General features: G+C 52.9%; 1 pseudogene across 1 annotated transcript; it reads right to left on the reverse strand.

Moving 5' to 3' along the window:
- Positions 1 to 120: 120 nt before the first annotated feature.
- On the reverse strand, positions 121 to 5,052 carry LOC309661164 (ADP-ribosylation factor-like protein 6-interacting protein 1 pseudogene; annotated as a pseudogene). The gene has a single exon. The product of its transcript is annotated as an ADP-ribosylation factor-like protein 6-interacting protein 1 pseudogene (transcript).
- Between the last annotated feature and the right edge of the window lie 20,661 nt (positions 5,053 to 25,713).

A 25,713-nucleotide genomic window follows, 5' to 3' on the forward strand; every position in this document is an offset into this window, starting at 1 on the left:
TGAAATGAATCTTGACTAAACACAGGATGAATTTTGTTCTTTATTGGCTGGTCTTGGAGTGAAGGTCATAGACATGGCTCTTAACCTATTATGTACTTTAGTTTCAATTAGCTGAAAATCTGCTAAAAATCCTAAATACCATCTTGCGTAAGCCTGCTACTAAAAAGCCCTTAAGGATGTACTAACTTCAAGTTTAAGTGCACGGGAACAAGAGTTCTAAGCCTGTCAGATTACCCATCGGGGAGGAAGGATCAATGTTTCCAACAAATTGCTACATTCTGCACAAGGGAGAAGCCAACACATACTAGGCCATGGAATTACTTTCATTTTATTCCATGAGGATTCTTCTCCCACAGTATCGAAACAGAATGAGGAATGAATCTTAACTGGTCTCTTCATCAGAAGTGGTAAACTTGGTTTCTATATTCACGAAGCCAGACAGTTGTTTAAGCAGAGTGTGGAAGCAGACAGTGGAACCAGCTTCCTGTAGCCACAGACCACGATCTTGTATCCAGCTAAAGCAAAGATCAACTTGAACAGTTCTCCCAAGCCACTGTTAACTGTACTAAAGGATGAAGTTCACCACTATATTCTTTTAAAAGTAAGAGTTCAATTAACCTTGGGTGAGAAAAACCAAAACAAGTGGCAATGATGAATGAGTTGTCCATATAAGGCCAGCTGATGATAACACACCCATGAAGACACTGGGCATAAAGCCTTACTTGGCAGGTGGGAATTTCTACTAACTAAGGGCAGAATGAGGGACAGCAAAGAGCTACATCTGTAACGTTTTAGTATCCAGACAGCATAACAGACACTGTCCCCAAGGACAACGTATACGCCATTAATCACACTGAATAAAGCAGATGCATTATTCATTTTTCTTTTCTCTTTGTTTGAGAAGCTTGTTTCTCTCTCTTTTGGCCATTCCAATGTACTTCGAAATGATCCCATGTTGGTTTAGTCCAGGAAGCAAGAGTAAGAAAGTCTTATTTTTCAGGTGGCTGAGAAGGAAGTTGTGGACTTGCTGTCCCACCCAAGCAACTGCAGCAAGAGAAATGATCATGGTTATGAAGTACGTTTTAGGCTTTTCTTCCTTTAGCGCGAAGAGGCGTTTCCACCAGCCCACAGCTCTGCGTCGAGTTTTTACTAGATTGCTGCAAATTCCATGGAATCTCTGCCGTTGCTCAGTGGTCCATTTATTGGAGCCAAAAATCCTAGATGCTAGAATGGGAACAAGGTAGTCAGCCAAGCACAGAAACATAACAAAACAGGAAACACCTGACAGAACGGATGGATCTAGATAGTAGATAGTCAGAAACACCAAAGAAACCACACCCACGATGGCAGGTGGAAACCAGGCTCTTTCCCATCGGAGGACTTTCTCTGCCATCAGCATCACTTCTCCCCGTCCTTGCAGCTGCTCTTCCAGACTTGCAGTCTCTGCAGCCAGCAGGTTGGTGCTGCAATTATCTCCTTCCGCCATTGTTCCCGAGGTGCCCCCCCAGCGAGCGCAAGATGCCCCCAAAACCCAGCCTTCCTCAGAGGCACTCACGACAACCCTAGCCTATACAGTGGAATATTATTCAGCCTTGAAAAGGAAGAAAATTCTGACACATGCTACAACAGGGATGAAACTTGAAAACATTATGCTAAGTGAAATAAGCCAGACACAAAAGGACAAATACTGTATGATTCCACTTACAGGAAATATCCAGGATAGGCAAATCCATAGAGACAGAAATCAAATAGTGGTTCCCAGGGGCTGAGAGGGGAGAGAGAATGGAGAGTGATTATTTAACAGGGACAGAGTTTCTGTTTCGAAAAGTTCTGGAGATGGATGGTGGTGATGGTTACACAACAAAGTGAATGCACTTAATGCCACTGAACTGTGTACTTGAAAATGGTTAAAATGGAAAATTTTGTTATCTATATTTTACCACAATCAAAAACAATGAATAATGTAAGAAAAAAATACCTAGGATGGGTTTGGAAAAATTTTACTAGACATGGGCATGGACATGCTTGGGAAAATCCTGGCAGAGTATCAGGAGGAATGGAAGCAAATTAAACCTCTTTGAGACCTCTTGCTTAGTCAATTTCAATTTCTTCTAAGTAGCAAAACATACAAGACCAACAACATAAAAGCTTTTCACAAAAACAGGATTGATCAATTTTATGGCCCATTTACATTGTAAATCTTCAATTAAGATGAGAAATAAACCAGCCTTGAACAGGTGTTATGAATTAAACTGTCCTCCCCCCCCCTCCTCAAAATTTATATGTTGAAGTCTTAATCCCCAGTGCTTCAGGATGTGACCTTATTTGGAAACAGGGTCTTTACAGAGTAATCAGGTTAAAACGAGGTCATCAGGGTGGGCTGTAATCCAATATGACTGGTGTTCTTATAAAAAGGGGAAATTTGGACACAGACACACAGGGAGATGTCATGTGAAAATGAAAGCAGAAATTGGGGTGATGCTTCTACAAGCCAAGGAACACCAAACATTGCCAGCAAACCCCCAGAAGCCGGGAGAGAGAGGCAGAGAACAGATTTCCCCTCAAACTTGGAAGGAACCATGCTGATGACACCTTGATCTTGGACTTCTGGCCTCCAGAACTGTGAAGCAGTAAATTTCTATTGTTTAAGCCAGCCAGTCTGTGATACTTCGTTATGGCAGCCCTGGGGAACTAATACAGGTGGCTTAAAACAACAGAAATTTTTTCTTCCCTCTGTGACTGTGTTCAAATTTCCCTCTTCTTAAAGGACACCAGTCAAATGGGATCAGGGCCCACCCCACTCCATCTTAACTAATTCGTCTGCAAAGACCTCATTCCCAAGTAAGGTCACATTGACAGGCATGGGGTAGGGGCAGGGTTAGGACTTCAACGTATCTTTGGAGGGGACACAATTCAACCCATGACAGTCTGCCCTCTGGCTGCCCACAATTCACGTCCTTCCCACATGCAAAATGCGTTCACGCTATCCCAGTATCCCCCCAAGTCTAAACCATTCCTGAATCAATTCTAAGTCCAAAATCTCATCTAAATACCATCAAGTCAAAGTCCCAAATCTGTGCTCCTCTCTGTGTCCCAGACCTGGCACGGAGGTGTTGCTCAGGGAATGGGTACCTCCACACCCATTTATTCACTCACTCACTGTTCACTGCACACCTTCTGTGGGCTGGTCCTGGGGATCCTGAGATAAGTCAGACAGAATCCCTGAGTCTGATGGGGAAAATTAACACATAAATACATAATCTGAATAAAATGTAATACTTGGCTTCTTCTATCACAATGCTTATCACACTATTTTATAATTGTTTACCTGAAACAATCTAAAAAATGCACAAGATTGCATTTTGTAAAACAAAGCAAAATGGTTTCCACTGAATTTTTCTTTCTTCTTCCTGAGATTTTACATCTCTTAGAACTGAGAAGTGTTTTTCATTAGAAGCTTGTGGTTTGGGCACAAACTGAGCAAAAAATTTTTTTAAAGTATCTGTAGGATCTGTAATGATGTTACCTCTCATTCTTGATATTGGTAATTTATGTCGTCTTTTTTTTTTTCTTTTACTGATTAGTTTAACTAGAGGTTATAAATTTTATCAACCTTTTCAAAGAACCAACTTTTGATTTTCTCTATTGCTTTCTGTTTTCTATTTCAATTGATTTCTACTCTGATTTTCATTTTTATTATTATTCCTTTTCTTCTGTTTATTTTGGGTTTCAGTTTTCCTATATTTCTGGTTTCTTACGGTAGAAGCTGAGGTCAATATTTCACTTTCCTTCCTTTCTTTAAAAGATTAAAAAACAGCTTTATTGAGATATAATTCACATACCATACAATTCACTCTTTTAAAGTATACGATTCAGTGGTTTTAGTATATTCATAGATACGTATACAACCATTACCACAATTAGTTTTAGAACATTTTCATCACTGCAAAGAGAAACCCGTGCCCATTAGCTGTCATTCTGCATTTCCTCCTCTTCCCGCTCCCGGCAACTGATAATCTACTTTCTGTCTCTGTTAAGTTTCCTATTCTGGACATTTCCTAAAATGGAATCATATAATATGAAGTCTTTTGTGACTGGTTGCTTTCACTTAGCAGAATGTTTTAAAGGTTCATCTGTATTGTAGCACGTATCAGTATTGCATTCTTTTATTTAAAACAATTTTTTTAAAGCCCCTTTTTAAAAAAAATGTTTATTTTATTTTATTACTATTTATTTATTTACTTTCGGCTGTACCCTGTGTCACGTGGGATCTTAGTTCCCCGACCAGGGATCGAACCCCTGCAGTGGAAGCGCAGAGTCTTACCCACTGGACCGCCAGGGAAGTCTCAGTATTGCATTCTTTTATATGGCTGAATAATATTCCAGAATATTCCAAACAAAAGGTGGAGGAAGGAGGAATTCGATCTCTGTGCTTGAGCTGAGACGTCCATCTTCTCCTGCCCTCAAGCACCCGCTCCTGGGTCTCCAGCTCTTGGATTCAGACCAGGACTTACACCTGACGCCCGTCTGGTTCTCAGGCCTTTGGACTTGGACTGAATTACACCATTGGCTTTCCTGGGTCTCCAGCTTGCAGACAGCAGACTGTGGGTCTTCTCAGCCTCCATGACCCCGTGAGCTGAGTCCTATAATAAACCTCCTCTTATATAAATCTCTCTCTATCCCTGGTTCTGTTTCTTTGCAGAACCTGACTAGCGCTAACTCAGACCTCTGCTTCTGGGCTCTGAGCCAGTGACAGGTGGCTGTCCTAGACCATGAAGCCTGGCAGCAGAGACCGAGTACACTTCTCTTCGCCCGATGAAGGATGCCTGGCCACACTGGGGAGGCCTGGGGCCCGCTGTCAGGAGACCCACTGGCCCGCAGATAGAAGCCACATTCTCCAAAATCAGCTTCCCCAGCAACAGAGGGAATGTTTTGGTTTCCTATCTGCCATGTCATTTTCCTGACATCTTTTCTTGTTGAAAACATAGGAGAGGAGCCATTGGCTGGGGCCCTGGGAACATCTGATCACGTGGTTCCTTTTTGCCACCCACAGGTGGCTCCCTGCTGCCACCGGGGTGAAGCTCACACCCCTAGGATGGCCGGCCTCAGCTCCCTGCGTGCCCCTGCAGACCCCATCAGCACACTGAACTGACATCTTGCAGACCCTCTGGTCTCTAGAGCCTCAGCCTGGAGCATTCCTTCCTCTCCTCCTGAACACCCCACCCCAAGTTCCCTTTGCCTGGCTGATAGCTATCTTTTGACTCAGGTCCCAACCTGGCCGTCACCTCCTCCAGGAAGCCCTGCCCAGATTGCCCAGGCTGCTTTAGGTTTCTCCTCTGTGTCTTCCTCCATCGGGGCCCTGGCCACACAGGGGTGTGTGCGTGTGTGGGCGTCTTTGCTCTTGTCTTGGCTGAGGCTGTGGGTTCAGCTTGACTCCTCTCAGGTCGTTGAGCTGAACAGAAGGAACTGTCTTTCCTCCCGTCCTTCTCCCATCACTGCCCCCTCCTGGTCCCTTCCTTCCTCCTCAGCTTCACCTGGTCCTCCTTCAATGTGTTGTTTCCCTCGCCTGCCGGGATAACGACAGAGCTGCAAGCGGCCTCCTTCCGTGCCGCTGACACCCCCTCTCGGAGCCCAGCCTTCTCTCCGGGTCGCCCCCGCCTTCAGTTCCACACCAGCCTTGATTTACTGGACGGGTCGGGCCGTTTGCCAGGTCCTGTCTAGCAGCAAGCGATTTGCTTCGAGGTGATAAATGTGGCTCAATGGGCAGGTGATGAATGTGGCCCAATGGGCCTCGGCCCAGCCGTGGTTCCCGGGTCAGTCCCGAGCCTCCTTGCTGCTTCCACCCCGCCACTCCCAACTCTGCCAAGAGTTCAGCCCAGAGGGATGATTTAAATAAGCGGCCCCCAATTTTTCTTTGTTCCTGGAAATATCTTACACACACTATTTATGTTCTGAAAAATCCATGCAACAAGTGATGTTAAATACACTCCTTAGCTGGAAAGGTGGACTTCCTTCTGCCGGTGCATTTCTATTTCTGCCAGCAGGGGAGGCACCTGGGCTGATGAATGTCCACCATGAGAATGACTGCAGGCGTTTGGAATCTGTCTTCAGAGAGTGGAGGGGGAGCAGGCATTCTGGTTGCTTTGTGCAGCCGGGGAAGTATTATTTGTACCTCTGGGCTCATGAGGGTTTTGAGTGAACAACGTGACAATATGCCCTCAGAATGGCCCTCCCTGCAGGATCCCGAGCCTGGGCAGAGGACGTGCCCCTGTGTCACGAAGCCACCTCAGCAGGAACGCCTGTATGGCAGGAACAAAGCAAAACAAAACACAACACCTGATCATCAGGCAGAGAAAAGCAGCTAAGTGCCTCCTGCAGCTCTGAGAGGGACTATTCTGTATTCGATCACAACGCAGGTTATGATTTTCAAAAAGGCAACATACAGGGTAATGTATGTGGCAGAATTCTAACTTGCAGAAAATCGCGGAGTGCATGGAGGGCCTTTGTTTTGGGAGCTGCTTGGGGCTTGCAGCAGCGGGCTGCGTCTGTAAGCCCTGGGCCGGGCTGTGGCCTGTGTGCCGGCCTGACTTGGAGCTCCCGGTACCTGCTTCTCTTTGCCTGGTCTGCTTTGGGCTTCCGGGACCAACCGTCCACATACACCAGTGCCTGGGAACCGGCCCATCCCAGGGCCGACGCCTGTTCAACAAACACGACGGGTATCTGCCCTGTGCCGGGCACGGCTGTGGGTATCAGCACTGGAGGAGGTGGTGAGATGCCCCGCTCCTGCTCTAGAAGTGCCCCAGGTGAGACAGTCAGAAAAGCGATGTATAAGTCAGAACCCTTCCCTAGGACCTCCTCTGCGGAGTCACCTGCCACGTGCAGTGCCAGCCCTTTTTGCGGGTTCATCCCCCCACCCTGGCCCCCGGACTACAAGCTCCTTGAGGCCAAGGACTCTGTCTTGTGCCCCGTGTATCCCCAACATCCAGCACGGGGCCGGGCACCTGGAAGGTATAGGTGCATGAGTGTCAAGTTGAGCTAACTTAATAAAAGCTGGCGTCCACGCAGTCAGGGGCGGGACGCAGTGGGCTGCCCGCTCCAGCCAGTGCAGGCTTCCGCTGGCTGCATGTGTGCCCAGTGGAGGTGCTGAAAAGTCTTGAGGGAACGGCAGGGAGGGGAGCTGGAGCCGGGGCCGCCCTGCTCCCCCTCTCTGCACTCTCGGTGACCCGGATGGGTTCCTGCCCCTCGCTGCCACGGTAGGGTGCACCCCGGGCTCCGTTACCTGCAGGACCTTCTCTGGGGATGTCCGGGGCAGGGCGAGGGCGTGAGTGTTGGAGTTTGATGGACTCAAGTTTTAGCCCACCTCCACCCCTCCCTGGCTAGTAATTCCCCACCGCCCAGCGTCCACTTCTTCCCCTAGAAACACAGGGGAAGCAGCACCAGCCCCACAGGATGCTGTGCAGGTTCAGGGAGATGAAAGGTCTCAGCACTGCACGGGGCTCAGAGCAGGTGCTCGAGACAGAACAGCAGTCACTGTTATTGATATTGGCCCTGAAGGGCAGTGTACTGGGGTGAAGACGTGGCCACATGCTCCAGAAATGTGCACCCCCTGCGAAGCCCAGGAGCTGGCCTCTGATCCGGACCCTGCAGCTAGCCTCTCTGGGGAGGCAGTAGCGGGAGAGAAGGCTGGCTTGGTTAGTTTATTTGAAACAGGCTCTGTCCCTTCCTAGCTGTGTGGCCTTGGACAAATTGCTTAATCACTCTGAGCCTCAGTATCCTTATGTGTAAGAGGGCGTGATCTTGAGGTTAGATAGAGGAGGGTGGATGGTGGGCAGTGATGTGTGAGGGACACTGCTCCCCGTGGTAGAGGGAGATGGGGCTTTTCTAAAGGCTGGGTCCCTTCTTTGGAAAGTTCACTTCCCCGATCTTCCCAGGGCTGAGGCTGAGTGGCCCCCAGAAAGTGAGAACATTGTGCTTTCTGCCTCGGTAGTCACTGGGTCTGGGGAGGCCCTTAGCAGGTCAGTTAGGAATGAGTTTAGCTGCAAGTCTGAAAACCTGACCAGCAGGGACTTGAACATATAGGAGTTTATGTTCCTCCTGTAAGGAACAGAACAAGAAGTCTGGAGGGAGTGGCCCCTGGCATGATTTCGGCTGCTGCATCATGCTGCCAGGGATGAGGCTGCTGTGTCTCCAGACATCACATCCACATCCCAGGCAGGAAGATGGAGGACAGCAAGACCTTTTCCCTCCATGGTCTTTGCTTTTGGGGTCAAGAAGGGAAGCTCCTCCATCAGAGTCCCCTTATATATCATTGGTCACCACCGGCTCATACATGCCCAGCCTTTAAGCAATCACAGGCCGGAGGAATGTGATGCCAGGACTGGTGTGGGCCAATCAGGACTCACCCCTTTCTTGGGGGGGACCTGATTTTTCTGAGATCCTGAAGGCTTCAGGTGCTGCCTGCAGCCTGGTGGTGTGCGGGTCGGAGATAGGGTGGTGACCGGGGCGGTGAGGCAGTGCAAAATCTGGGCACATGTGGCCTTACCCAGGCAGGAGCCGCCCCTGTCCCTTGTAAAGATGGAGAAAAGAGGACAGGTGACACAGTCCCGTGTGCAAGGTCACACCTGGTGGGGACTTGCCCCAAGCCACCACTGTCCACGCCTGACCACGTTCCCCTGGCAGATGCTGGAGCCGAGACTCTGGCAGGGAGTGTCCCCCGCGAGAAGTTACTTAGGCAGGGTTACATCCAGCTGGGTGCCTGGGAGCCATCTCCATTGGAGGCATCCCTGGCTTGCACGCCTCCAGCGACGGGGAGCTCTCCACCAGCCCAGGCCAGGCGGCTCTGGCCAGGTACTGTGAGAACAGGGAGAGCCTCTCAGTCCCTGGGGAGGCCGGAAAACAAACAGACAATGGAAACTCCGCCAGGAAAGTTTTTTGCACCATCTGCACTCCGGCCATGGTGTCTAGAGGAAGAGCCTATAAAAATGCAGCCTTCTAACCAGGCCCAGGGGTCAGGGGGTGGACTCGTCCAGCCCCTGGCTTTCAAGTTGTTAAGCAGATCTCTGCAGCCCTCCCCCCAGCCTCAGGTTCGCCCTTGTGCCCATGGCTGTGAGAGATGAACCAGATCCAAGTGGGTCTTCGGATGTCTCCCTCTCTGTCTCTCCGTCTCTGTGTCTCGCCCCTCTTCTCTCTCCTCTCTCATTAAAGCTAAAAGAGTACTTAACAAAAAACACCTTGAGAATTTCCAGAGCCAGCATGGAGCTGCCAAGAAAACTGCAGACTCTGGAAAACAAAGAGTTGGCAATGATCCTTTGGCCCGACCAAGGAGGGTCTGAAGAAAGATTCACCCTCAACCTCCCTCCAAACTCCCCACCAGAGACAGAACCCCGTCCCCAGGAGGGTCCAAAGTAGGGGCACCAAGGCCGATCTCAGTGGGGTGCCTGTGTGCAGAGGCTGGTGGGCGTCCCCCAGGTGGATGAGAAAGGGGATACTGCTCTGTTGGGGGGAGAATATGAACACCAGAGGAGACTGTCATCTTTTCCAGACCCTGGGCCAGCGTGTGTGCTGGTCTGCAAGGTCTGGTTGAAGAGCAGAAACGGCCTCTGGTGGGGAGGAGAGCAGCGGCCACAGGATGCAGGATTGCAATGGGCCAGTTGCAGAGCCTTGGCTGCTCACGGTGAAGCCAGGAGCCCTGGGCCCTGTGGGTCCTGCAGGCTGGGAGGAGTCACCTCCCTCCCCGCCTCCTCCTGCACTGGTAGGTGGCTAAGGGCGCCTGCCCTGGAGTGGGACGCCGCTGTGGGCCGCTCCTCCTCTGCCACTCGCTCCCTGAGCCTTGCGTCTGCATCTCCAACCTGGCTCATAGTTCCCGGCTTGGCTGAGTTTTGCTGCCATAACAAACGGCTCCCCAATCCCAGGGTCTTGAAACAAAGGCTTGTTTCCTGCTCAAATCCCACGCCCCTCAGGGGCCAGATGAGGGCCCTGCAAGACGTCTTTCTCATCCCTTGTCTGAGGCTGGGGTCCTCAAAAGCCGTCCTTGAGATAGATCTTTGCCTGCAAGCAGCTTACCTGGGAGATGACAGCAGGAAGTGCCAGTAGGGGAAGGCGAGAGGGAGGGAAGGAGCCACAGGAGGCTGCTTTATTTGGGGCAGACGACCCCTGTGGACAACGGGCTCAATCCCACGGGGCCCTGGGAGAAGGTATAGAACCGCCCCACCCAAAGGCAAGGTTACCTCGTCGAGGGCAAGGAAGCTGCGGGTAGTCTTGTCCATCATGGGCCCCGGAGGTGGGTTGCCCAGCACTTTCACCCGCCTGCAAAGAAACCCAGGCCAAGCACCCAGAGACAGAGCCGGGGTCCTGGAAGGAAGCCCAAGCACCAGTGACACCGAGGATGGGCACCAACCCCGTCTGCTCTGCTCCGGAACCCAGGCCGACTGGGAGCCCGCTCCCTGAAGAGCTGCCAGTGATTCTGCAGGACAAGGGGATGAGATGTCCTGTACTGGTGCTGAAGCTTCCGCCAGAGGTGATGGGGGCTACAGGTGCTCATACTTTATTGGCTGAAGACTGGGACCTGCCCCCGAGTTCTCCTGGGTGGGGATGATAGTCCTCACCTGGGGGTGGGCGGAGGAGTCTATCAAGCGTGATAGCAAGCAAGTAAGCATGCAGCTTAAGGGACTATGCCACGTAGGCGCTGGGTAAATGTGCATTTCTTTATTTTGCTAATTTAATTCAGCAAACCTTTCTGAGCCCCTCTGGGGGACCAAGCATGGAGCTGGTGCCAATCCCTGCCCTCCATGAGCTCGGACTGGCGAGGACAGCCTCGTTGGCACAACATCGCAGTGCTGGGGGAAAGCTGGGTCTGGGGTCTGTACCCTGGAATCCCGTAGGGTAGAGTCACGATAAACATCCTAGAGGGGGGATGTTGGGGAGGGGCTTTGAAGGAGGGTTAAGAGCTCTTCTGGTGGAGAAGACGTCTAAATAAAAAAGTCATCCTTCCTCAGGAAGTAAAATGCATCACAACTCATGGATGCCTAGAACTTTGCGGTTTACAACAGTATGTCTTATATGTAATTTCATTTATGTGTCAAAATGATTCTTTGTGGTAAACATTATTATCCCCATTTTATGGATGAGTAAAACTCAGGCTCAAGGTTAAGTCAATTTCCCAGGGTGACGCCATTACAGGGTGACTCAGGATTTGAGCCTGGGTCTCGTATTCTATGACAAGTATTTCCTAGAGGGGTGTCTCTGCCCCTCAGTAAATGTGTGACTTTGCACAGGTCACTTTTCTCTTCTCAGTTCCTCATCTGCAAATGGGGACAGGCCCCCAGGGTTGTGCATCTCAAAATGAGAAGGTGAGCCTGGACCAGAAGGCCCTCTGCTGACATCCCAGGCTGCTGTGGTCATGCCTGTTTTTGCTTGGCTGCCCTAACAAAATACCACAGACTAGGGGGCTCAGACAGCACAGGCTTATTTCTCACAGTTCTGGAGACAACAAGTCCAAGATCAGGGTGCCAGCATGGTCGGGCTCCTGGTGCGTTTCTCTTCCCGACCTGAGGATGGTCACCTCCTTCCTGTGTCCACACAAGAGAGTGCTGGTGTCTCCTCCTCTTAGGAGGGCACTAACCCCATCAGGGGCTCCACCCTCATGACCTCGTGACCTGATCACCCCAAAGGCCCACCTCCAAATACCATCTCATGCTGGGGGGGGGGCGGGGAAGGGAGGGGGTTAGGGCTTCATCATATGAATTTGGGGAGGACACATTCAGTCCACAGGAGACCCCTCTTCTTTTCGGGCTCAGTACCGAGTGCCAGAGTGCTGAGTGCCCTCTCTTGCTTTTGTTGGTTTACCGGAAATACATGCTATTTTTGTTTTCCCTGCTGGTGGGAAGCAATGGGTGATCTTTTCTTTACTGGTGATGGCTTAAGGGGCAGAGGCAAGGCCGGAGGCTGCTGTGGGCACGTGCAGTGCAGCTTCTACGGTCACCAGCAAGTCTCCAGAATGGTCCACCTGAGTGTGTCCACTTCTGTCCAGCCCCACGGCCACTGTCCTGGTGGTCTAGATGGCTTCTACCGGCCTCAGCCTCGCCTCTCTCCTCAAACCCACCTTCCATGCGGTATCCAGAGGCATCTTTCTAAAAGGCAGATCTGACCCTGGCAACCAGCCGCCTCAACCCTGCCATGCCAATTCACTGCCTTTAGGGTAAAATACTTCTGCTTCACACAGTCTCAGGGGCCCAGGGTCTGGTCCTCATTTTCCTCTGTGAGATCACCTCTCCTCTGCCCAATTCCCTAAACACCAGGCCAATGGAATGGATTTTGGCTCTGGCCCCTGGCTGCACTCCAGCTGAGAGCTTGTCTCCTCCCTCGCCCCTCTGCTTCTCTGACTCAGGCCCCAGCCACCTGGCAGCCTCCCCAGCCCCTCCCACCCAGGCTGGGTCAGGGCCCTCCATGCTGGGGCTCCAGAGTGTCCTGCGCTCCCGCGAGAGGCAGGTCAGCACCACGCGCGGGGATCCGGAGCTGGGCTGCCTCCGTTCACATCCCAACTCCTCCGCAGACCTGCCTGGAGACCTGGCAGGTCTCTACCACGCCCATCCTCCGCTTCTGCTTCCTTCCAGCACCCCCACCCACCACCTGATGGGGAGCTTGTGAGGATTAAGTGATTCTCGGACGTCGCCCGACGTAGCTCCAGGAGTGTCCGCAGAGTGAGCCGGGCTGGCTCTGTGGGCAATCAAGGAAGCTCGCAGGCAGTCTGTCCTCTGATCGGACAGACATGGGCTCCCTGAAGGCAAAGCTGTGATTCGTCCACCCCATGGGTTGGCCAGAGCCAGGGCTCGGACAGCATGTGCTGAAGGGTCAGAAACCCTGCTGTCCACTTGCTGCCTGGTCCTTGGAGTGTGGAATTCCTGGAAAGGTGTAAAGACACCTTGGCTCCTTTCCATGCTCCTGTGACTCAGGTTTGATGACTACTTTATTTTGCCTAAAAGACTGGCAATTAGAGATCTATGTGCAAAGCCCCTGCTGGGTCAATACCAGGCTGACAATTGCCCCCTTAATCTTCCCCTCTCCCCCTCCCCCTCCCTTCATCCCTCCTTCCCTTTCCTCCCCCCTATCTGCCCTCCTCCTCTCCCCTCTTCCCTCCCCACTCCCTCCCTCCCATTCTTCCGTATTTATTTAAGTCCCTGATTTTGATGTTAGGTGCTCAGGGTTCAGGGGTGAATGAGCTACCCGCCTGCCCTTCTGTTACGGTCTTACGGGTTATTCCAATTCTCTCCAAAGCAGGCACCAAAGGTGGTGTGATGACACAGGCGTGAAAGGAGCACGGAGGTCAGAGGTCGGGAAGGTGAGAGGCAGCCAGGTGACAAGAAAAGGTCTGGCTCCTGGAATTGTGAAGTGCAGGTGCTGGGCTGGCCCTGGGCTCAGCCAAATTCATTCCTTTCTAGTTGGATGATGACTGAAATCTTATCACCACCCCTCCCCCATCTCTAACATGGGCTAATCCTTCCTCCCAGGTCATTTGGAGACCAAATAAAACAGTGGCTGTATAAGGTCTCTGTAAATAACAAAGGCTGCACCCATTTTTGATTTATGGAATTCTACCTTCCCAAGTAAATGAAATTTTCTTGTTTAAACTTTTTTTTTTTTAATTGCAAAACTAAAACATGTGGATTGAAAAAAGTTGAGCCACAAGCAAGCTGGTAAACAAAATGGGAAAGGTTTCTCTCCAAATCCCAAGATTCACCACTGTTAACATTGTTTATGCGGTAAACACAGAAACATCTAGAAAGTATGAAGGCTCAGCCACAGAAGTCGTGCTGGCCTCACTGCTGCACGTTCTTGGCGTGTTCCAGACGCTCTCCGAGCCTCGGCTTCGCCAAGTTTACACTGGGGAGGAGAATCGTCTCTACCTTCTGTGCGGGGATTGAATGACCTTTACTAGGCACAGCTTTGTCACAAGCAGTGTCGGCTTGTTCCACAACTGTGGTTTCAAAGCCCTGAGACGCGTTTACTGAGCAGGCGTGATTCTTGACTAGCGTTTTGCAAAGGCCCAAAACATCGTGACTCCTGTTATGATTCCAAGAGTGATTTTCATGGCAAACAAGTTGCGCTGGGCTTCCCTATTTTGTTTGCTGAAGTTACTTAATGCCTCGCATTCAGTGTGTTTCAAGTCCTGCTTTCCAGGTTTTTTAAAAAGTTGTGATAAAATACACATAACATAAAACCACCTCAACCATTAAGTGTGCAGTTCAGTGACATCAAGTGCATTCACGTGGTTGTGCAGCCATCACCACCGTCCGTCCCCAGAATTTTTCCATCTTTCCAGACTCTGTCCCCATTAAGCAACAACTCCCCGTCCCCCCGCCCCCAGCCCCTGGCCCCCACCATTCTACTTTCTGTCTCCAGGAATTTGACTGCTCTGGGGATTTATATAAGTGGAATCATATAAGTGGATTTATCTTTTGTGATTGACATTTCACTGGGAATAATGTCCTCAATGTTCATCCATGTTGTAGCTTGTGTTAGAACTTCCTTCCTTTTTTTAAAAAAAATTTATTTATTTATTTATTTATGGCTGCGTTGGGTCTTCGTTTCTGTGAGAGGACTTTCTCTAGTTGTGGCAAGCGGGGGCCACTCTTCATCGCGGTGCGCAGGCCTCTCACTATCGCGGCCTCTCTTGTTGCGGAGCACAGGCTCCAGACGCGCAGGCTCAGTAGTTGTGGCTCACGGGCCCAGTTGCTCCGCGGCATGTGGGATCTTCCCAGACCAGGGCTCGAACCCGTGTCCCCTGCATTGGCAGGCAGATTCTCAACGACTGCGCCACCAGGGAAGCCCCCAGAACTTCCTTCCTTTTTAAGATTGAATGTTATTCTGCTGTGTGGATGGACCACATCTTGCTTATCCATTCATCCATCCAGGGACACCAGGGCTGCTTCCACCTCTTGGCTGTTGTGAACAATGCTGCTGTGGACATGGGTGTGCAAACATCTGTCCTAGTCCCTGCTTTCGGTTGTTTTGGCTGTAAACCTCCCCAGGTTTCTAGCACTTTCCGGGTCTGGCGCCAGGTGTTGGGGGCACAGAGGTGAGGAGGCCGAGGCTTCTGCTGTCAGGGAGCCGTGGTCTGGAGGGGGAAGCGGAAGCGGACAGGTGATGCCACTGGGTGGGAGACGCCAACCATTCCTCTGAACGGCACTTTGACTTTCTAGCGGCCTCTCACCTCTGTTGTTTCATCACTTCCTCACGGGTGCTGAGGAGCAGCTATGAATATCAGCTCCATTTTATAGGTGGGAGACCGAGTCGTGGGAAGATGCAACGCCTTGGCTGGGATCACCCGGTTAGTCGTGAAGCTAGTGCCAGAATTCAGGTCCATGGAGCCCGGCTCAGCAAGCTGTTCTCAAAAACAATACCCCCCACGCAGCTAGTTTTAGAATTTTTGGCTGCACTTGCAGGTGACAGAAACCCAGCTCACACTGGCTCCAGCGAGGGAGTTGATGGCTCATGTAATTAGCAAGGCCAGGTGTTGGGCTGGCCCGGGCTCTGCTGAACCTGGGGGCGGCGGGGCTGTGTGTGCTCCTCTCTCCACCTCCTGGGTCTGCCTTCCTCTGGGCCTCGACTTTATTGAGCAGTTCTTCCGGGCGGCTGGGGAAGCTGACTGCCCGAAATCCAGGTTTCCGTGGTTCCCAGAACTCAGATCCCACAGTAAGAGAGAGCTTCCCCAGCCCTCCTGGCCCAGGGGGCCAGTCTTTGGAGACCTTCTGGGGCCTAGTCTGGTTCCCAGGCCAGGGCTCGAGCTAGGCATGTGTCAGGAAGATCGATTTGGGATTGGCAGGTCCAGCAGACCTCACGCGTAAGGGAGGAGAGGCAGGCAGGCTGGCAAGGCACGGAGTTCTCACAGGGCGGGGAGGGCTTTGATGGCAGAGCCCAAACAAGAATGGAAACGAAACATCGACTGTGGGCGTCACAGGCCCCACGTGCTTTTTATCTTCGTTATGTGTGAGCCCACTCTGAGGACGGATTGAAGTAAAAGTAGCTGCCTTTCCAAGCACCTCGCGGAAGTTGATCATCCAAAGGGATTCTTGTATGAAAACCTTTCTTGTTTTTTGATACAATATTTTAACTTTGGTCCTTCAATGTGCAGATACAGACTTGTGCCAACTTCTTCTCCCAAGCAGAAGAGCTCCTACAATTCCTTTCCTGAGTGTTGCCCACAGGCTGAGCTGGCCGTGTCCATCCCAGCAAACCTGCTGCCTGGGGCCGGAGAGGGCGAGACCCCAGCCAGACACCTGGCCCCTGTTCTGCGTCCATGCTCGCCTCTGACGAGGAAATCATCATGCACAGCTCCCTGGGTAAGGTTTAAATAAAAACAACTTGGACGAGGATGCTGTACAACCTAGGAAGACGAAGGGAATGAGGAGGAATCAAATCACCTTTTGGTTTTCTGCACCCACTCTTCCAGCAGGGAGGCGGGACCCCCGTGGCCACCCCTCCCCCCAAAGCGGGGACTTTCTGTCGGGGCCTTTCCTTGGCGTCTTCAAAAGCTACTCATCAGACAGACAATGCTTGGAGGTCTGGACTGGGGAGGTGGCAGTGCGATGGGGAGTGGATGGAGGGAGGCCCCACAGGGGGATGCAATGTCACAGGGTTGCCATGGCTCGGAGGGGGGAATGAGGCAGAACCTGGGTGGGCAGTGGGTCTGTTTGCTGAGATGAGTGGAAGGGAAGGGAGGCGGGTGCAGGGACGGATGAAGACTGCCCTTTGGATCTGCAAGTGCCGAGTCTGGACGCCTGTGGGAATCCAGGGGACCATCGGATCTACAAGTCCCTCTGCTTTATTTCTGGAGCTCTCAGACATTTCTAGTCATTGCTTCTTCTGAGGGGCTCAGGAACCTCACTTCTGTTCCCTCCGACCCACCCCGATCTTCGCCATTTCCCAGATATGTTTTAAGTTCCGACTGGGTACTGGGCCCTGTCCTAGGAGCTGGGGATACAGCTGGGAACGACATAGACAGCCCCCCTCCCCCGAGTGGTGCGTGCGGTCCAGCGGGGAGAAGTGGTGGCAAACAAGAAACAAAGCAAGCAAGCAGGTTGTGTGCCGGACGAGATGGGGAGCTGGGGCAGGCCCCGTGGACGGGGTGAGGGAGCTGCATCTGGGGGAGAATGTTCCAGGAGGGGGAGGGGGCGGTGGCAGGGGGGAGGGGAGTGAGAGGAGGCCAGACCACACAGGTCTCCTGCCTTTTCTCCCAGGCGAACAGGGGCCACGGCGTCTTTTAAAAAAAACTTAGCAGTTTTATTAAGATATAATTCTCAGACCATGTAATCCACCCGTTTAATAGACAATTAGATTTAATACATTCGATGGCTGTGCAACCATCACCACAGTCAATTACAGAACATTTTCATCACCTCGAAAAGAAACCCCGTTCCATTTAGCCATGGCCTCCGTCCCTCCCATTCCCGGGCCCAGGCCCTGAGCAGCTACTAACCTGCTTTCTGTCTCCGTAGACTGCCCTGTTCTGAACATTTCGTATGAATGGCATCCCATAGGGTGTGGCCTTTTGTCTCTGGCTGAGCACCATGTCCTCCAGGTTCCTCCCTGTTGTAGCCTGCGTAAACCTCATTCCTTTTTCCGGCTGAATAATATCCTGCTGTGTGGCTGGACCACATTAGGTTCACCCTTCGTCCCACGTGGATGCGTCTGGTTCCCGCCTTTGGCGACTCTGGGTGGTACCGCTGTGAACATGCGTGTGCAAGGTACCGCATGGACACGCTCTCATTGGTGGCAGCGTTTTGAGCGGAGGAGAGTCACGCTCCAGTGCACATCAGAAGTTCCTATCTTCATCACTCTGGTGAAGGAGAAATAGGAAGTGTCGGCCCTAAATGGAAAACGGGGGAAACCGGGAGGCCCCCGTGGTTGGGGGAGCTTCCCTTCCAGCCCTGCCTTCGCTGGAGGTGTGGGCTCAGGTACATCTGATCCTGGCTGAGTCTCGCCCCTCTCTCTGGGGTTTTTTTTTCTTTTGGCAGCTTCACCTGGCTTGTGGGATCTTAGTTCCCCGACCAGGGATTGAACCCCCTGCAGTGGAAGCACAGAGTCCTAACCACTGGACCACCAGGGAATTTCCCTCTCCCTCTTTATGTTTATCTTTGAGATAGTTTCCAAAGAGCTGAACATCAACTTCCCCTAAGGTTAACTGTGAGTCTCATTACAGTGTATCAGAATAATTATTTAAAAAATTAAGTAACACGTATACAGTACAAAACTCAAAATGTACAAAAGGTAGGTCCTGAGAAATCCATCTCCCTCTCAGCCGCCAGCCCATCCTCAGCTGACCCTACGGTCACCAGCCCAGCACCTCCTGCCCTGGCCTGGGAATAGGGTCGCCAGGTAAAACACAGGATGCCCAGTTAAACTTGAATTCCAGATAAACAGTGAATCATTTTTATTTAATTTTTTTTAATGTGTATTTTTTTCAAAGTAGGATTTTTATTTTGATGGTTTCTAGCTTCTTTCAATGACTACTTTACTGAGTTGTAGACTCTTTTTTTTGGCTGTACTTGTGGCATCTTAGTTCCCTGACCAGGGATTGAACCCAGGTCCCTGGCAGCGGAAGCACGGAGTCCTAACCACTGGACTGCCAGGGAATTCCCAGGGAATCGTTTTTAGTATAAATATATCCCAAACAATGTATGGGACATACTTATTACTAAAAAGCATTCGTTGCTTAATCTGAAATTCAGATCTCGCTGAAGGTCCTGTATTTTTATTTGCTAAAACTGCAAGCCTGCCAAGGAGAGAAAGAGGCCCATGAGAGAGAGAGATTCAGCGTGGAGAATAAAACAAGGGCTGGGGTGGATCAGCTACTTCGGGGCCACAGCTGTGTTCCTGATGATTTATGTTTGGGTTACTTTATTCCTGTCTAGCAAATTGGTCCTACAGATCTCATTTTATTTTCCATTTGTTTATTCATTCATTCAACCCAAGACACCTACTGCATGAGGGCCGTAGCGTAGTAAAGGCAGATGCCGAGCCCCACAGCTGCTCTGCCCAAGCTGCTGAGAGAACAGATACAGTAACAGCACCCTCGCCTGACATGTCCTTCACTGTTTTCCTCTAAAACATCAGCCCCATGAGACCAGGGGTCCTGCGTGTCTCGGTCACCGCTGTATCACCAGTGCCCAGAGCAGGGCCTAGGACAGAGCAAAGCTTTCAATCAGTATATTTGTTAGGTGAATGACTCTGAAAATGGGCCCCAAGCATTAACAATCATGTGAAACTCAGCATGGCGATGGGGGCATGTCATTAAATTCAAAGCACCCCTTTCTTGGGTCATTTCATAGGAAATACTTGCAGGAAAATGGGTTTCTGCTAGATTGCACCTTTCAATTACTGCCCAGGAAAACAGCTCAATTTCATTGCTGTGCCTGGGGATTCCGGAATCTCTTCCAGGCAAATGTGTTATCCTGGGGACCCCTGTAAGCTCTATATCTCCCAGGTTCTCCCCACCTTCCCTCCCCTGCCCTGCTTCCCTGGTCTCCATGTGGCCTCCACCTGCGAGCTGGGGGCTGGGATGCTGAAGGCAAGCCCTTGCTGCAACTTTGTGAGCTCTGTGGACCAGAAAGAAAGGCCGGGCAGGGAGGAGGAGCCAGAGTAATGTTTCTCTGTGTGTGTGTAAGGAGTGTGTGACTTTGCTGGAGACGCACGTGTGTGGTGCCTCCCCACGTGTACGGTGCATCCTGTGTGCATAGAAAAAGGTAACAGGGACCAAGGCCCCAGCCCTGACGGGGCGCATGAGGACGACACAAGCCTGCCTGATTCTCCTTAGCAAGGACTTCGCTCCATGCCCCGAGCACCCTGACCACTGGGTGTGTTTCCAGCTGGAACCTGGCAACGCAAACGTCACCTTGACACGTGTGTGTGTGTGTGTGTGTGTGTGTGTGTGTGTGTGTGCGCGCGCGCACGCGCACGTGAGAGGGACCGTTTGTGGGGAAATGAGAGTTTGGCAGTAACTCAGCCGAGTGGGGTTTTTATGGTGTGTCTCCTGCTTTGGGGCCCTGCCTGCACCTTCTGTGGACCAGCAAGTTTCCATCCAGGCCCATTTCCCTCCATCTGGTCCACACCTCCTTCCAGACCCAAGTCCAGAAAACAGACCTTCTGGAGATTAAGTTAAAACCAAGAGGTTTCCAGCCAGCAGCCAGCCTGGGGCCATGGGAAGAGCTTCTATTTGGGAGGGGTGGCTGTTTTTCTCTCAGAAAAGTGGACGAGCTAAATCCCCCTTTAGAGGTAGAAAGCCCTACATGGGCACCGAACCAATGATCCTCACGACCCCTATGCCAGAGGGACAGAGGCACATCCGTCTGTCCAGCACCCCTGAGTTTTGGGAACTCCCCCACGCTTCTGTGTGGCTCCAGTGGGGCTGTCAGGGAGGGGCCGTGACCTCCCTGCCACAGGGTGGGCACAAGACCTCAACAGGCAGGTCAGAGTGGCCTGTACCCCGCATGCAATGATTGGGCCAAAGCTGAACGCAGGACTGAAGCAGAGTCCAGTATCCCTGTCCTAAGATTGAGGTTCAGAGAGGTTAAGTGACCTGCCTTAAGACACACAGCTGGATCAGAACCAGAGAGGCCCCCAAGGCTGTGGCACCTACAAGGGAGGGGCAGGAGGCTGAACCCTGGCACCACCAGCGGGGAGGGAGTGATGGTGGAGTTCTGACTCTGACCTGAGAAGGGCCCTGGGGTGGGAGATGGGGGGCCACAGTGGGACCCTCAAACACAACCAGAACTTTCTGACAGAGACAGAAGCAGCCAGACAGCTCCTCCACCGGCCCGTGGAGGGTCTTGGCTGTGTTGGGACGGCTGGAACAGAGTTACTGCCTGGGGAGTCTGCTGGAGTCACGGGCCAGGACCACGGCGCCTGCACAGGGAAAGGAGCCCAGGGAGGTGGCGCAGCTGGAGGAGGCGTGAGGGCCCCTGCGCTGCCCTGAGGGAGGGGGAGGGAGAGAAGGCCGGCTGTGTGTCGGGGCCACAGCAGGGCCACTGGGCCAGAGCCGGGACGGTCCGGTCCTGGCAGGGTGGGTGTGGGCTATGGTGGGCGTGTCAGCATGTGGAGAAGAGGGCGTGTATGAATGTGTGAGTATGCACACGTGTGAGACAGTGTGTACACGTGCATATGTGCACACACACGCATGTGGGAATGTGTGGTGTGTGTACACACATGCACATGTGAGCGTGTACCTGTGTGTACACGTGCATGTGTGTACGAGTGCATGTGTGCACACACGTGTGGGAATGTGTGTACAATGCACATGTGAGTGTGTACACGTGCACACGTGAGCGTGTACCTGTGTGTACACACACACACGTATGCATAGTGTATGTGTAAACATGCACATGTGTGCAAGTTGTGTGTGAACGTGTGTCCTCTCAGGGCTGGGGCACGTGGAGGTGGCAGAGGTAGAGGCACCACTGGTGGGGCTGCAGGGCAGATGCCAGGGAAGGGATGATGGCAGCTGAGGGAAACTGAGGCAGGTTGACTTGGGGGTGGTGAGGGGGGTCGGAACAGGGCCCTGCAGGGAGAAGGTCCGGCTCAGGTCCCCGGGCCAGGCCGATCTGCTCCCTCTACCGTTGGTCCGTGGTCACGGGCGGTCCCACCGGGGCCGGGAAGAAAGCTGAGCTGCCTTCTGCCGCAGCCCCTGCAGATCTCCCAAGCCGGCGGCTTCCGAGGCAGAGGTTTTGGCAAACGCCGCAGAATTAAAACCTGGGAGGATGTTAAGAAAACCACCCAAACAACTGACACCCACAGCCCTCCAGTCTAAGGCGGCTTTAACACGTGCCCGCCGCCGCACAGGGAAAGGAGTTGACTCGGGAATTTCTAGAAAAGGACTGTTTCCAGCCCCAAGTGCAGGGCCAACAGCGCCTCCCTGGGCCTGTCCTGCCAACCTCCCCCCTGCCCGCCCCTCCTCCGGGCCTGGGCTGGGCACCCAGGACGAGGACGCCAGGGAAAAGCCAGGAGGGTAACTGGGGCGAGGAGGACGGAAGGGCCCGGGGTGGGGCGCTGCGCGAGGGGGCCTGGGCCAGGCTGCTATGGGAATGTGCTCACGGCCCCAAACAACCAGCTTCACAAGGTCACGGGCTTTGGGGCACCTGCACGCTGGCTCAGACTCTGCCAGCTCGCTCCTCCCATAGACCAGTGGGAGGTGGCCTTGCGGTGTGGCAGGCTGTCCTCTCCTCCTGCCCCATGGCCTTCTCAGCTCTCTTCCAGACCATTGCCCAGCCCCTCCCTGGGATCCTGCCTCCATTCTGAACCTCCCCACCCACCCTCCACACAGTTGGAAGACGATGAGGTGCCTACCCAATGATGAGTCCCTTCCCTCTTTACATCAGGCAGACCCTGATTTTGTGCGGGGCAGCATTGTGTCCGGATAAAATGCAGATTCCCCAGGCTCTGTTGCAGTTTGGGTGGCCATGGGACTCAGTGCTGGCCATGAGATGTGTGTGGAAGTTCCTGGGTGGGGCTTCTGGAACGTCTTTTGCACTTGGTCTGTTCTCTACCCTCCTGCCTGGAATGGCAATGTGATGCCTGGTATTCTGGCAGCCATCTTGTGACCATAAGGAGAGACACTATCCCAAGGATCCTAGAGACAGAAAGAGTCTGGGTCCCTGAACAAGTTCTGGAACTGCCCAACGATCCCTGGACTGCTGCTATCTAGCCTGCTTGTTATCTAAGAAAGGGTGACGGGAGAGAACCTTCTAAAGCCTCACAGTGCAGGAAACAGCCTGTTCCAAGGAATGGAGATAAGAACATAGCTGGAGAGTCCAGGGAATGGAATGCATCCCCAAGTCTTCCTGGCTCTTTGCCTGAGGCAGTCTGCCCTGTTTCCTCTGGCCCTTGCTATCCCTGATGGAGCATCCCAGGATGAACTCAGGAGAGACCAGCCTCACCCTCCTCCTGTTCCCAGCCCTCACCTCCAACTTCAGCCCCTCTGTGTCCTTGAGGGCCCCTTCACCTCCATGAGGGCCCTGAAACCCCCCTCTGAGTCCTTTCTTCTTCCCCAACTGGAGGCAAAGCCTCTGCCACCCCAGGCTGCTGCCCAAGTGTGCCAGGCTCTCAGACCCAGGACATGGCAGCTGCACAGAGAAGGGGGTTGAGCATTTATAACGTGGCAGCGGGGTTCACAGGCTCCCAGCATCCCAGGCGGCCCAGGGGCTCCTACTGGCCAGGGGCTGTGACCCAGGCAGGTGGGGGTGATGGCTTGCTGCACCTCTCCGGACCACATGGCTGTTCAAACACCTGATGACTGAAATACCGTGCCCAGCACCAGCCCCCTGGGCAGCCTTCCTGCGCGTCTCATTCCTGCACGCAGACACGATTGTCCTGATTCTCCAGGTTTGGAGGGACACCATGGCAGCCAAAGGTGTGTACGGGCTCTGCCTACGAGGCTGGGATTGTCAGGCCCTGCCCCTGCCGCCCACCCCCTCCTCTCCCACCGCTGCACTGCTGGGCTTGCTCACAGGACCCTCGGCTCCAGGACCTGTCCTTCCTGGATGCTGGAGGGGCTTCGCAGCTCTGGCTCCTGAGACGTGCGGGCGCCCTTATCTTTCCTCCTGGGTCTGCTGTCGGGACTCGGCTGTTCGTCCAGTGCTGTATCTGAGAGCGTCTACCACGCCTCTGGGGATGCACATGCTACTCCTTGGTGTCCCAGGCGGGGCCTCCCGGGAAGCTGACGCCGAGGTGGTGTTATTGTGCGGGGTTGTATCAGGGAGTGACCATGGGAACCAAGCCCTGGGAAAGGGAGGGGAGAGAAGCAGGATTCGGCAGGAGAAGAAGTCCAGCTGAGCTCAAGCCCAGGGGCAGCCCTGTCTAGCCTGATGGAGGAGGGCTCTAGAGCTAAAAGGCCCTTCAGAGTTGTTAAATGTTGGGTCAAAATGGTCAGGGCCTTCTACTCCAGCCTGGACCATCCTTGGATGTGGGCTGCCCTGCAAGGGCGTGGCCTTGGGCACAGAGCCCGGCAGCCGAGGACTTTCCTGAGGGGGTGGGGATTGAAGGCTGGCTCCCTCCTTCCTTGATGGGGAGTCTAGGGGGTAATCTCCATTCTACCCCAGAGGCTCAGTTCCCCCGATGTGGTTCTTGAAAACTTACCCTCTGGTGAAAGCAGAAAGTCCACGCCCCACCCCCCTCGCCATCCCCCCAACCAGTGCCCTCCCGAGGGCCTGTCCTCCTCCCAGGGAGGCTCCCGAGTGCCCATGGGTACAGTGGGTGTCCCACGCAGCCCAGCCCTGCCTTGGGGCTCTGGCTGCGGAAAGGAGGCTGCCGTTACAAGCAGCTGAATGGAATCCTGGCCGAAGCGGACTCTGGTGCCCAGAAGCGGATGCCATGAGTCAACACTGAAAATGTGGGCTTGGTTGAATGGAAAAGGGCAGGAGGGGACATTAGTGCAGACTCATGGCAGCTTGGAAAGCTGGTGACCCACGCGATGCGGTGGAGAAACATTTTATCTGACGGTCCTCTGCTCTGCTTTGGACAAAGGCCACGTGCTGTCTGGTCGCAGCGTGAGGAGGATGGAGGGAAAGTTTCAGAATGTTGGCATGGGCTGGTTCCTTGGGGCTTTTGGAAAGGTCCCTCAAGAGACATGTGAGCTGAGACTAGAGCCAGCCCATCTATAAGGAGGGATGGAGGAGGACACAGTGAGTAGGAGGCCCTGCCCGCCATTTATGCTGACCAGCTCAGGCCTCCCAGAGGTGAAAGGGTCAGTGCTTGTCTACCCCAAACTGAAAGTGATGTGGGCAGACTCGGGGGTGGGGCACGGGCGTAGCAGGAAGTGGGTCGGATACCCTAATCCTCCTGCCAGCACGTACTCTTGAGAGAACAACCCAGTAAGAATCCAGCTGAGGGCGGTGTTTCTCTCTGGAGCTTGGTGTCTTGAATGACCTCAAGATGAAGACAGCTGGGCTAAGGCTGGGGCCCTGGGCAGAGCATGGGGTGGACACACTAGAGTCTTCACGCTTTGAGCCTAAGCGAGACTGGGGATGTGTGCACGTGGAAAGGACTGGAAGCTTTCTAGGTTTTTGAGGGGATTCTGTTACTAAAGCAGCCTTAGATCTGTCTGGGCTCGAGGCTATTGAACCCCTAAGGCTGTCCCTGGGCTCCCCAACCAAGTTGCACCAGCAACAGGTGGGCTATGAAGGGGTCGGCCCCCAGGAATGATGACATTCTCTCCAATGACCATCTCAGAGGTGGCCGTGGAGACCCAGGGACCAGCAGATTCCCTCCCCACAGAGCACTGAGCCACGGCTATGGAGAATAGTGGGCAATAGAACATCTCCCAGGTGCAGTACGAGAGTGGCCATTGGCTCACCAAGGAAGAATTACTGCTCAGGCTTGACAGTTGCCAGGGACTGTGTGGGTTTCCTGTTCTGCCGTGGTCCAGCTCGGCTGCTATTGTGATGATCATGTCCCACGTGCTCTGGTTACGCTGAGCATCTTGTAGTGCAGCTTCCCTACTGAGCCCATGTTCTTCCCTGCCTTTGTTCCTTTTCTGTGGTTACTCTATCAGCCTGGAAAGACTTTTTATTTTCTTTTCATGCTTATCCTTCAAGGCTCAGTCCACATGTCACCTCCTCCCAGAAGTCTTCTCTTAACGGCTCAGGGCTTCCTCTGAGCTCACCTGGGTATACTTCCAACCAAGCACTGACTGTACCATGTCATTATGTATCAGTCAGTTATGGCTGC

The sequence above is a fragment of the Balaenoptera physalus genome (genome assembly GCF_965194825.1).
Source record: "Balaenoptera physalus genome assembly, chromosome: 5".
NCBI classification, from domain to species: domain Eukaryota; kingdom Metazoa; phylum Chordata; class Mammalia; order Artiodactyla; family Balaenopteridae; genus Balaenoptera; species Balaenoptera physalus.